Here is a 12,714-nt window from a genome sequence, read left to right as displayed (position 1 = left end):
AAGAAGAAAAACAAAAACAAAACAGAGAAACACGCTGGTGTTGCCCGCGCGGGTGGGCCAGCCCAGACGCTCGCACGCTTCAGCGAGTCAGACGCCTCGACTCGTTGAACGCGAGGAATAGCGATGCCCGGACTGGGCGTGGTTGTGTGTGTCAACCAGTATGTATATTGGGCCGGGTTTTTTTTATGGCCCGGTTAGAGATCTATATGTATAATAGGCTGACCCAAAATCCGGCCCACCCTGGCGACCCTGTAGCCCCACCCCAGTTGTGCAGTGGTGGATCTAGGAATTTAAAACAGGGTAGTCTACCTACAAAAAAAATGATAGCAAATATGACATGTGGACATTCTAATGATTAAACAACATCACATAGATATAAATCAATATGATCTAGAAACACACTAATATTCTCAGTTAAGTCTTAGTTTTGCATTAAAAAAGCCTACATGGTACATACCAATTCTTCAACAATTCTAAATACATTTTAACATCCCCTGTATTAGTACCAATCATAGCTGAACAACAGAAAATCAATCAACCAATATAATGTTTGAATCTGAAATTGGCAAAATTAGGGACCGTGGAAATTTGGGATTACCGCACATGTGTACTATGTTTAATTGTGGGACGGTGGGAGGGCTGGTTGGCAGTCGATGGCTGCAGGCTACTGCTATAGTGCAAGGTAGGGTGCACGTATCACGTGGGCAGGCTTGCACACCACCCACCGCCGAATAGGACTAGTCTACGGACTAGGCGGCTGGGTGCGGTGAGTGCACGGGCGCAACAGTTGCATGTGGGGAAGGACGCGTCAAGGCAGGGAATCAAGCGGCAGGCAGCGACGGCGAGTGGCCTGCGAGGAATGGACCACGGAGGTAGGCGGGATGCGGCTGGCAGCGAGTTCAGATCTAGAGATCCGAAGAGGGAGCAGAGAGGAATAACGGACTGCGCCACTGGGGCGAGTCCTTTCGCACCAGGAACACGCAGCTTGCTAGGCTTCTTTGTTTCCCTGCAGCCAATCTCCTCCTCTATGTTTTCTCGCGGCGCCGCCGCGCCGAATCCTATATAGACAGGCTGACCAAAACACGACGCACCTTGTAGATCCGTCCTTCACTAAAGGGCTTGCTCCGCAATATCACACTGGTTGAGCGCTAGTGCTATGTCTCGCATTAAGTGAGACAAATGGTTCTCTCACTGAAGCGTGTGAAGTAACCGGGCCGGCCCATTAGCACATACAATGAATAGAAAAATTAGGAAGAAAAATGGGCTTCTTCGTTTCCCTCCAGCCCACTCCTCCTCTATGTTTTCCATGGCGCCGCAGCGCTGACGAGTATATAGATAGGCTGGCAAAAACACGGCCCACCCTGTAGATATGTCCTTCGCTAAACGGCTAGTTCCGTAAAATCACTGGTTGAGCGCGAGCGCTATGTCTCGCATTAAGCGAGACAGATGGTTCTCTTGCTGGAGCGTTTGGAGTAATCGGCTAGCCCATTAGCACATACAAAGAATAGAAAAACAAGGAAGAAAATGGGGCAAGCGCACAGGAATTCGACCCCTAGTCGCTTCGACAACATTTATTGTGTATGTCAACAACATTTTTTAATACACGTTTAACATTTTTCTAATACAAATTAAACATTTTTATACACATTTTAAATATTTTTCAAATGCTTGATTAACATTTTTAAATACAGGATTAACATTTATTGGTACAATGTAAATATATTTTTATATTTTTTAACATTTCTAAATGTTTGATTAATAGTTTTCAGAAAAAAGATCATTTTTATAAGACACGATCAACAATTATTCTATACACATTTAACATTTCACAACCGCTTGATTAACATTTTCAAACACTTGTTCAACATTTTCAAATGCTTGATAACATTTTTATATACATGATAAAAAATTAGTTATGTTTTTAATACATGGTCAACATTTTTTCTTATATACATTTAGCATTTTGCAAATGCTTGATTAGCATTTTTAAATACTTGTTCAAAAAAATTAAAATGCTTGATTAACATTTTTATATACATAATAAAAAAATTCATGATTTTTTAATACATGGTCAACATTTTTTATACACATTTAACACTTCCCAAATGCTTGGTTAACTTCAAATGCGTGTTCAACATTTTTTTCTCAAAATGGTTCATTAACACTTGTATATACATGATCAAAAAAAATAGCATTTTTTAATACATGATCAACAATTTTGCTATTTACATTCAACATTTTTCTGAATGCTTGATTAACATTTTTCAAATAGGTGATCAATTTTTTAAAAATACTTATTCAATATTTTTCAAATACTTGTTCAACCCTTTTTCAAATGCTTTTTGTAATATATATTTAGAATATTTTAAAATATAAAATAAAGCAAAAAAGGAAACAGAAAAAAGATCCTGCGACATGCCGCGCGCATGGGCCGACCCATCTCGGTCGTCCCTTCAAGCGAGTCTGGAGGTGGACTCACTGAATGAGGGACATAAGGACGCCCTTGTTTGAGGGCTCCCACCCCACAGCTCCCCTCGAATCCCACTTTATCCTCATGACGGGAGGACCTGGTGTGCACTGTGTTTGTCCCGATTGATGCTGAAGAAATTTTGAAAATACCTTTGTGCATGAGGAGAGTTGAGGATTTTTGCGTATGGGGCGAGGAGATTCGGGGAAACTTTTCAGTGCGTTCAGCGTATAGGATGATCCTATCAACGAAACTAAGTAGGCAGGACTGGCCGGAGCACAACGGCGGGCCTTCTAGCACTTCGTCAGAAGGCAAGAGTTGGACGAAGCTTTGGAAAATCAATGTGGCATCTAGAACTGCGGGAATTTATGTGGAGACTTGTGCAACATTCAATTTCCATGGGTGAACTACTACAACATCGCAACATGGCCACGACACCGGCGTGCCCCCTATGCGGTGTGCATGACACGTGGCGACACACTTTGCTTAAGTGGTCCATGGCTCGGAGTGTGTGGTCATTATATTTAGAGGAGCTAGTTGAACAAATGTGTCTTCACCAAGAGCCGGGGATTGTCTCCTTGCATGATCATTATGGCATGTGCACTTTACTAGTCTGGTGGTGACACTATGGGTGATTTAGGGAGCCAGAAGGAAGGCCATATGCGAGGACATTTTTTAGAGGCCGCTGTCTACACACATGTTCATCAACTCTTTTATTTCAGGCATGCAATATGAGGACAAGCCAACTGCAGCTGCTGTAGGAGGAACAACATCAAGGCCATCGCAGTGGCCTGTCCCTCCCGAGAGTATCTCCAAGATCAATGTGGATGGCGCTTTGACAAGAATTAAGCATTTTGGGGACTATTGTAGTGGCATGTAGAAATCACCATGGAACATTCTTAGGTGCATCTGCTATAGTGTTGCCAATGATCTATGAGTGACCCACCTACTTTGGAGGCGATGGCAATAAGGTGGTGTTGGCCCTTGTAGACATCTCTATCTACAAAGAATTCAGGTGGCTTCAGACTGCAAGGTAGTTGTGAATGAGATTAAGCAAGGGAGTGCAGCAAGCTATGGGGATATTGTCTGAGAATTGTTCATCATTCTAGTTCTTTTGTTTTTTGCAATCTTGTTCATGAGTTTAGATCCTCAGTTGTCCAGTATTTTTTCTTTGAATTTGTCCAATATTTTTGTTACTGTTCATGGCGGGTGTAGATGAGCTCGGGAACCAAATCCCCCCTCCCCTCTCGTACGATAATAAAAATCTCGTGGTTACAGAGTTGCCCTGCATGTTTGATATTTGTTGCTGCTGTGAGTTTTGTGTTTTTGTTCATATTTTTATCAAAATGTTTTATCTCTTGTGTCGCGTGTCCAAATCATAAACCATTTTCACTGTTTCATTTCTCGCGTCGAGATCTTTGAAAATAAATCCCAAGTTAACAAAAAAACATTTTTTCCTCTAAAAGCAAAAAAATGGAAACAGAAAAAGGGAAATCCAAACAACCGAAACTAGAAGAAAAAAAGGGAAAACCAGAACCATGACAATGCTTTTCACTCTTATTGGAAGCACAACTGTGTATTTTACTTTTCGGGACAACTGTGCTTCCTGAAAAGCACAATTGTGTTGCACGATGAAGCACAACTGCATTTTTCACTCTTTTAAAAAGCACAACTATGTGAATGATACGTCTCTAACATATCTATAATTTGTTATTGTTCCATGCTGCTATATTATCAATCGTGGATGTTTTATATTCATTTTATAGCAATTTTCTATCTTTTTTGGGACTAATCTATTGACATAGTGCCCAGTGCCAGTTGTTTTTGTTTTTGTTTTTTGCTTCTCTAAATATCCATATAAAACGAAGTCCAAATGCACGAAACTTTTTGGAGAATTTTTTTCTGCCCAAAAGACACCCAGGAGACCCAAGAGTTGCACCAGAGGAATCCGTGGGGCCCACTATGTTGGGGAACGTTGCATAAAATAAAAAAAATCTACGTTCACCAAGATCAATCTACGAGTTCATCCAGCAACGAGAGAGAGGAGTGCATCTACATACCCTTGTAGATCGCGAGCGGAAGCGTTCAAGAGAACGGGGTTGAGGGAGTCGTACTCGTCGTGATCCAAATCACCGGAGATCCTAGCACCGAACGGACGACACCTCCGCGTTCAACACACGTACGGTCAGCGTGACGTCTCCTCCTTCTTGATCCAGCAAGGGGGAAGGAGAGGTTGATGAAGATCCAACAGCACGACGGCGTGGTGGTGGATGCAGCAGGGATCTGGCAGGGCTTCGCCAAGCGTCTGTGGGAGGGAGAGGTGTAGCAAGGGGGAAGGGAGGCACCAAGTGCAAGGGTGCAGCTGTCCTCCCTCCCCCGGTCTTTATATAGGGTCCCCAGGGGGGCACCGGCCCTGGAGATGGGATCTCCAGGGGGCGGCGGCCAGGGGGGAGGCTTGCCCCCCAAGGCAAGTGGAGGCGCCCCCTCCCTAGGGTTTCCAACCCTAGGCGCAGGGGGCCCAAGGGGGGCGCACCAGCCCACCAGGGGCTGGTTCCCCTCCCCACTTCAGCCCACGGGGCCCTCCGGGATAGGTGGCCCCACCCGGTGGACCCCCGGGACCCTTCGGTCCACCGGTGCCCGGCCTCCGGCCGGTACAATACCGGTGACCCCGAAACTCTCCCGATGGCCGAAACTGCACTTCCTATATATAATTCTTCACCTCCGGACCATTCCGGAACTCCTCGTGACGTCCGGGATCTCATCCGGGACTCCGAACAACTTTCGGTTTGCTGCATACTAATATCTCTACAACCCTAGCGTCACCGAACCTTAAGTGTGTAGACCCTACGGGTTCGGGAGATATGCAGACATGACCGAGACGCCTCTCCGGTCAATAACCAACAGCGGGATCTGGATACCCATGTTGGCTCCCACATACTCCTCGATGATCTCATCGGATGAACCACGATGTCGAGGATTCAATTAACCCCGTATACAATTCCCTTTGTCAATCGGTACGTTACTTGCCCGAGACTCGATCGTCGGTATCCCAATACCTCGTTTAATCTCGTTACCGGCAAGTCACTTTACTCGTACCGTAATGCATGATCCCGTGACCAGACACTTGGTCACATTGAGCTCATTATGATGATGCATTACCGAGTGGGCCCAGAGATACCTCTCCGTCATACGGAGTGACAAATCCCAGTCTCGATTCGTGCCAACCCAACAGACACTTTCGGAGATACCCGTAGTGCACCTTTATAGTCACCCAGTTACGTTGTGACGTTTGGCACACCCAAAGCACTCCTACGGTATCCGGGAGTTGCACAATCTCATGGTCTAAGGAAATGATACTTGACAATTGGAAAAGCTCTAGCTAAACGAACTACACGATCTTTGAGCTATGCTTAGAATTGGGTCTTGTCCATCACATCATTCTCCTAATGATGTGATCCCGTTATCAATGACATCCAATGCCCATAGTCAGGAAACCATGACTATCTGTTGATCAACGAGCTAGTCAACTAGAGGCTTACCAGGGACATGTTGTGGTCTATGTATTCACACGTGTATTACGATTTCCGGATAACACAGTTATAGCATGAATAATAGACAATTATCATGAACAAAGAAATATAATAATAACCATTTTATTATTGCCTCTAGGGCATATTTCCAACAGTCTCCCACTTGCACTAGAGTCAATATTCTAGTTACATTATGATGAATCGAACACCCATTGCGTTCTGGTGTTGATCATGTTTTGCCCTAGGGAGAGGTTTAGTCAACGGATCCGCTACATTCAGGTCCGTATGTACTTTACAAATATCTATGTCTCCATCTTGAACATTTTCACGGATGGAGTTGAAGCGACGCTTGATGTGCCTGGTCTTCTTGTGAAACCTGGGCTCCTTGGCAAGTGCAATAGCTCCAGTGTTGTCACAGAAGAGTGTGACCGGCCCCGACGCATTGGGTATGACTCCTAGGTCGGTGATGAACTCCTTCACCCAGATTGCTTCATGCGCTGCCTCCGAGGCTGCCATGTACTCTGCTTCACATGTAGATCCCGCCACGACGCTTTGCTTGCAACTGCACCAGCTTACTGCCCCACCATTCATAATATACACGTATCCGGTTTGTGACTTAGAGTCATCCAGATCTGTGTCGAAGCTAGCGTCGACGTAACCCTTTACGACGAGCTCTTCGTCACCTCCATATACGAGAAACATGTCCTTAGTCCTTTTCAGGTACTTAAGGATGTTCTTGACTGCTGTCCAGTGTTCCTTACCGGGATTACTTTGGTACCTTCCTACCAAACTTATGGCAAGGTTTATATCAGGTCTGGTACAGGTCATGGCATACATGATAGACCCTATGGCTGAGGCATAGAGGATGACACTCATCTCTTCTTTATCTTCTGCCGTGGTCAGGCATTGAGCCGAGCTCAATTTCACACCTTGCAACACAGGCAAGAACCCCTTCTTGGACTGATCCATATTGAACTTCTTCAATATCTTATCAAGGTATGTGCTTTGTGAAAGACCTATGAGGCGTCTCGATCTATCTCTATAGATTTTGATGCCTAATATGTAAGCAGCTTCTCCAAGGTCCTTCATTGAAAAACACTTATTCAAGTAGGCCTTTATGCTGTCCAAAAGTTCTATATCATTTCCCATCAAGAGTATGTCATCCACATATAATATGAGAAATGCTACAGAGCTCCCACTCACTTTCTTGTAAACGCAGGCTTCTCCATAAGTCTGCATAAACCCAAACGCTTTAATCATCTCATTAAAGCGAATGTTCCAACTCCGAGATGCTTGCACCAGCCCATAGATGGAGCGCTGGAGCTTGCATACCTTGTTAGCATTCTTAGGGTCAACAAAACCTTCCGGCTGCATCATATACAGTTCCTCCTTAAGGTGACCATTAAGGAAAGCCGTTTTGATGTCCATTTGCCATATCTCATAATCATATTATGCGGCAATTGCTAACATGATTCGGACGGACTTCAGCTTCGCTACGGGAGAGAAAGTCTCATCGTAGTCAATCCCTTGAACTTGTCGATAACCCTTAGCGACAAGTCGAGCTTTATATATGGTGACATTACCATCTGCGTCCGTCTTCTTCTTAAAGATCTATTTGTTTTCTATTGCTCGCGATCATCGGGCAAGTCTGTCAAAGTCCATACTTCATTTTCATACACGGATCCTATCTCGGATTGCATGGCTTCAAGCCATTTGTTGGAATCTAGGCCCGCCATTGCTTCTTCATAGTTCGAAGGTTCACTATTATCTAACAACATGATTTCCAAGACAGGGTTGCCGTACCACTCTGGCGCGGAACGTGTCCTTGTGGACCTTCGAAGTTCAGTAGGAGCTTGATCTGAAGTATCTTGATCATCATCATTAACTTCCTCTCTTGTCGGTGCTGGCACCACAGGAACATCTTCCTGAGTTGCGCTACTTACCGTTTCAAGAGGTAGTACTTCATCAAGCTCTACTTTCCTCCCACTTAATTCTTTCGAGAGAAACTCTTTCTCCAGAAAGGACCCGTTCTTGGCAACAAAGATCTTGCCTTCGGATCTTAAGTAGAAAGTATACCCTATGGTTTCCTTAGGGTATCCTATGAATACACATTTTTCCGACTTGGGTTCGAGCTTCTCAGGTTGAAGTTTCTTGACATAAGCATCGCATCCCCAAACTTTTAGAAACGACAGCTTAGGTTTCTTCCCAAACCATAATTCATACGGTGTCGTCTCAACGGATTTAGACGGTGCCCTATTTAAAGTGAATGTAGCTGTCTCTAGAGCGTATCCCCAAAATGATAGCGGTAAATCAGTAAGTGACATCATAGATCGCACCATATCCAATAGAGTGCGATTATGACGTTCGGACACACCATTTCCCTGAGGTGTTCCAGGTGGCGTGAGTTGTGAAACGATTCCACATTTCCTTAAGTGCGTACCAAATTCGTGACTTAAATATTCTGCCCCACGATCTGATCGTAGGAACTTTATCTTTCGGTCACGTTGATTCTCTACCTCATTCTGAAATTCCTCGAACTTTTCAAAGGTCTCAGACTTGTGTTTCATCAAGTAGACATACCCATATCTACTCAAGTCATCAATGAGAGTGAGAACATAACAATATCCTCCGCGAGCCTCAACGCTCATTGGACCACACACACCAGTATGTATGATTTCCAATAAGTTGGTTGCTCGCTCCATTGTTCTGGAGAACGGAGTCTTGGTCATCTTGCCCATGAGGCATGGCTCGCATGTGTCAAACGATTCATAATCTAGAGACTCTAAAAGTCCATTAGCATGGAGCTTCTTCATGCGCTTGACATCAATGTGACCAAGGCGGCAGTGCCACAAGTATGTGGGATTATCGTTATCAACTTTACATCTTTTGGTATTCACACTATGAATATGTGTAACATTACGCTCGAGATTCATTAAGAATAAACCATTCACCAGCGGGGCATGACCATAAAACATATCTCTCATATAAATAGAACAACCATTATTCTCGGATTTAAATGAGTAGCCATCTCGAATTAAACGAGATCCTGATACAATGTTCATGCTCAAAGCTGGTACTAAATAACAATTATTGAGGTTTAAAACTAATCCCGTAGGTAAATGTAGAGGTAGCGTGCCGACGGCGATCACATCGACCTTGGAACCATTCCCGACGCGCATCGTCACCTCGTCCTTCGCCAGTCTTCGCTTATTCCGCAGCTCCTGCTTTGAGTTACAAATATGAGCAACCGCACCGGTATCAAATACCCAAGAGCTACTACGAGTACTGATAAGGTACACATCAATTACATGTATATCACATATACCTTTGGTTTTGCCAGCCTTCTTGTCCGCTAAGTACTTGGGGCAGTTCCGCTTCTAGTGACCACTTCCCTTGCAATAAAAGCACTCAATCTCAGGCTTGGGTCCATTGCTTGACTTCTTCCTGGCAACTGGCTTACCAGGTGCGGCAACTTCCTTGTAGTCCTTCTTGAAGTTCTTCTTACCCTTGCCTTTCTTGAACTTAGTGGTTTTATTCACCATCAACGCTTGATGTTCCTTTTTGATCTCTACCTCTGTTGATTTCAGCATTGAATATACCTCAGGAATGGTCTTTTCCATCCCCTGCATATTGAAGTTCATCACAAAGCTCTTGTAGCTCGGTGGAAGCGACTGAAGGATTCTGTCAATGACCGCGTCATCCGGGAGATTAACTCCCAGCTGAGTCAAGCGGTTGTGCAACCCAGACATCTTGAGTATGTGCTCACTGACAGAACTATTTTCCTCCATCTTACAGCTAAAGAATTTGTCGGAGACTTCATATCTCTCGACCCGGGCATGAGCTTGGAAAACCATTTTCAGCTCCTCGAACATCTCATATGCTCCGTGTTGCTCAAAACGCTTTTGGAGCCCCGGTTCTAAGCTGTAAAGCATGCCACACTGAACGAGGGAGTAATCATTAGCACGAGACTGCCAAGCGTTCATAACGTCTTGGTTCTCTGGGATTGGTGCTTCACCTAGCGGCGCTTCTAGCACATTATCTTTCTTGGCTGCTATGAGGATGATCCTCAGGTTCCGGACCCAGTCCGTATAGTTGCTGCCATCGTCTTTCAGCTTGGTTTTCTCTAGGAACGCGTTGAAGTTCAGGTGGACATGAGCGTTGGCCATTTGATCTACAAGACATATTGTAAAGATTTTAGACTAAGTTCATGATAATTAAGTTCATCTAATCAAATTATTTAATGAACTCCCACTCAGGTTAGACATCCCTCTAGTCATCTAAGTGATACATGATCCGACTCGACTAGCCCGTGTCCGATCATCACGTGAGACGGACTAGTCATCATCGGTGAACATCTCCATGTTGATCGTATCTTCTATACGACTCATGCTCGACCTTTCGGTCCTCCGTGTTCTGAGGCCATGTTTGTACATGCTAGGCTCGTCAAGTCAACCTAAGTGTATTGTGTGTGTAAATCTGGCTTACACCCGTTGTATTCGAACGTTAGGATCTATCACACCCGATCATCACGTGGTGCTTCGAAACAACGAACCTTCGCAACGGTGCATAGTTAGGGGGAACACTTTTCTTGAAATTATTATGAGGGATCATCTTACTTACTACCATCGTTCTAAGTAAACAAGATGAAAAACATGATAAACATCACATGCAATCAAATAGTGACATGATATGGTCAATATCATATAGCTCCTTTGATCTCCATCTTCGGGGCTCCATGATCATCTTCGTCACCGGCATGACACCATGATCTCCATCATCATGATCTCCATGAAGTTGCTCACCAACTATTACTTCTACTACTATGGCTAACGCGTTTAGCAATAAAGTAAAGTAATTTACATGGCATTTCTCAATGACACGCAGGTCATACAAAAAATAAAGACAACTCCTATGGCTCCTGCCGGTTGTCATACTCATCGACATGCAAGTCGTGATTCCTATTACAAGAACATGATCTCATACATCACATATATATCATTCATCATTCATCACAACTTTGGGCCATACCACATCACAAAACATTTGCTGCAAAAACAAGTTAGACGTCCTCTAATTGTTGTTGCAAGTTTTTACGTGGCTTCTATAGGTGATCTAGCAAGAACGTTTTCTTACCTACGTACAAGCCACAATGTGATTTGCCAACTTCTATTTACCCTTCATAAGGACCCTTTTCATCGAATCTGCTCCAACTAAAGTGGGAGAGACAGACACCCGCTAGCCACCTTATGCAACTAGTGCATGTCAGTCGGTGGAACCTGTCTCACGTAAGCGTACGTGTAAGGTCGGTCCGGGACGCTTCATCCCACAATACCGCTGAAGCAAAATAAGTATAGTAGTGGCAAGAAAGTTGACAACATCTATGCCCACAACAAATTGTGTTCTACTCGTGCAAAGAGAACTACGCATAGACCTAGCTCATGATGCAACTGTTGGGGAACATTGCATAAAATAAAAAATTTCCTACGTTCACCAAGATCAATCTACGAGTTCATCCAGCAACGAGAGAGAGGAGTGCATCTACATACCCTTGTAGATCGCGAGCGGAAGCGTTCAAGAGAACGGGGTTGAGGGAGTCGTACTCGTCGTGATCCAAATCACCGGAGATCCTAGCACCGAACGGACGGCACCTCTGCGTTCAACACACGTACGGTTAGCGTGACGTCTCCTCCTTCTTGATCCAGCAAGGGGGAAGGAGAGGTTGATGAAGATCCAGCAGCACGACGACGTGGTGGTGGATGCAGCAGGGATCCGGCAGGGCTTCGCCAAGCGTCTGCGGGAGGGAGAGGTGTAGCAAGGGGGAAGGGAGGCGCCAAGTGCAAGGGTGCGGCTGCCCTCCCTCCCCCCTCTTTATATAGGGTCCCCAGGGGGGGCGCCGGCCCTGGAGATGGGATCTCCAGGGGGCGGCGGCCAGGGGGGAGGCTTGCCCCCCAAGGCAAGTGGAGGCGCCCCCACCCTAGGGTTTCCAACCCTAGGCGCAAGGGGGCCCAAGGGGGTGCACCAGCCCACCAGGGGCTGGTTCCCCTCCCCACTTCAGCCCACGGGGCCCTCCGGGATAGGTGGCCCCACCCGGTGGACCCCCGGGACCCTTCCGGTGGTCCCGGTACAATACCGGTGACCCCCGAAACTTTCCCGATGGCCGAAACTTGACTTCCCATATATAATTCTTTACCTCCGGACCATTCCGGAACTCCTCGTGACGTCCGAGATCTCATCAGGGACTCCGAACAACTTTCGGTTTGCTGCATACTAATATCTCTACAACCCTAGCGTCACCGAACCTTAAGTGTGTAGACCCTGCGGGTTCGGGAGATATGCAGACATGACCGAGACGCCTCTCCGGTCAATAACCAACAGCGGGATCTGGATACCCATGTTGGCTCCCACATACTCCTCGATGATCTCATCGGATGAACCACGATGTCGAGGATTCAATTAACCCCGTATACAATTCCCTTTGTCAATCGGTACGTTACTTGCCCGAGACTCGATCGTCGGTATCCCAATACCTCATTTAATCTCGTTACCGGCAAGTCACTTTACTCGTACCGTAATGCATGATCCCGTGACCAGACAATTGGTCACATTGAGCTCATTATGATGATGCATTACCGAGTGGGCCCAGAGATACCTCTCCGTCATACGGAGTGACAAATCCCAGTCTCGATTCGTGCCAACCCAACAGACACTTTCGAAGAT

This window comes from Triticum aestivum, chromosome 6B (assembly GCF_018294505.1).
Source record: "Triticum aestivum cultivar Chinese Spring chromosome 6B, IWGSC CS RefSeq v2.1, whole genome shotgun sequence".
Classification (NCBI taxonomy): Eukaryota; Viridiplantae; Streptophyta; class Magnoliopsida; order Poales; family Poaceae; genus Triticum; species Triticum aestivum.
This window is presented reverse-complemented; position numbering follows the sequence as displayed.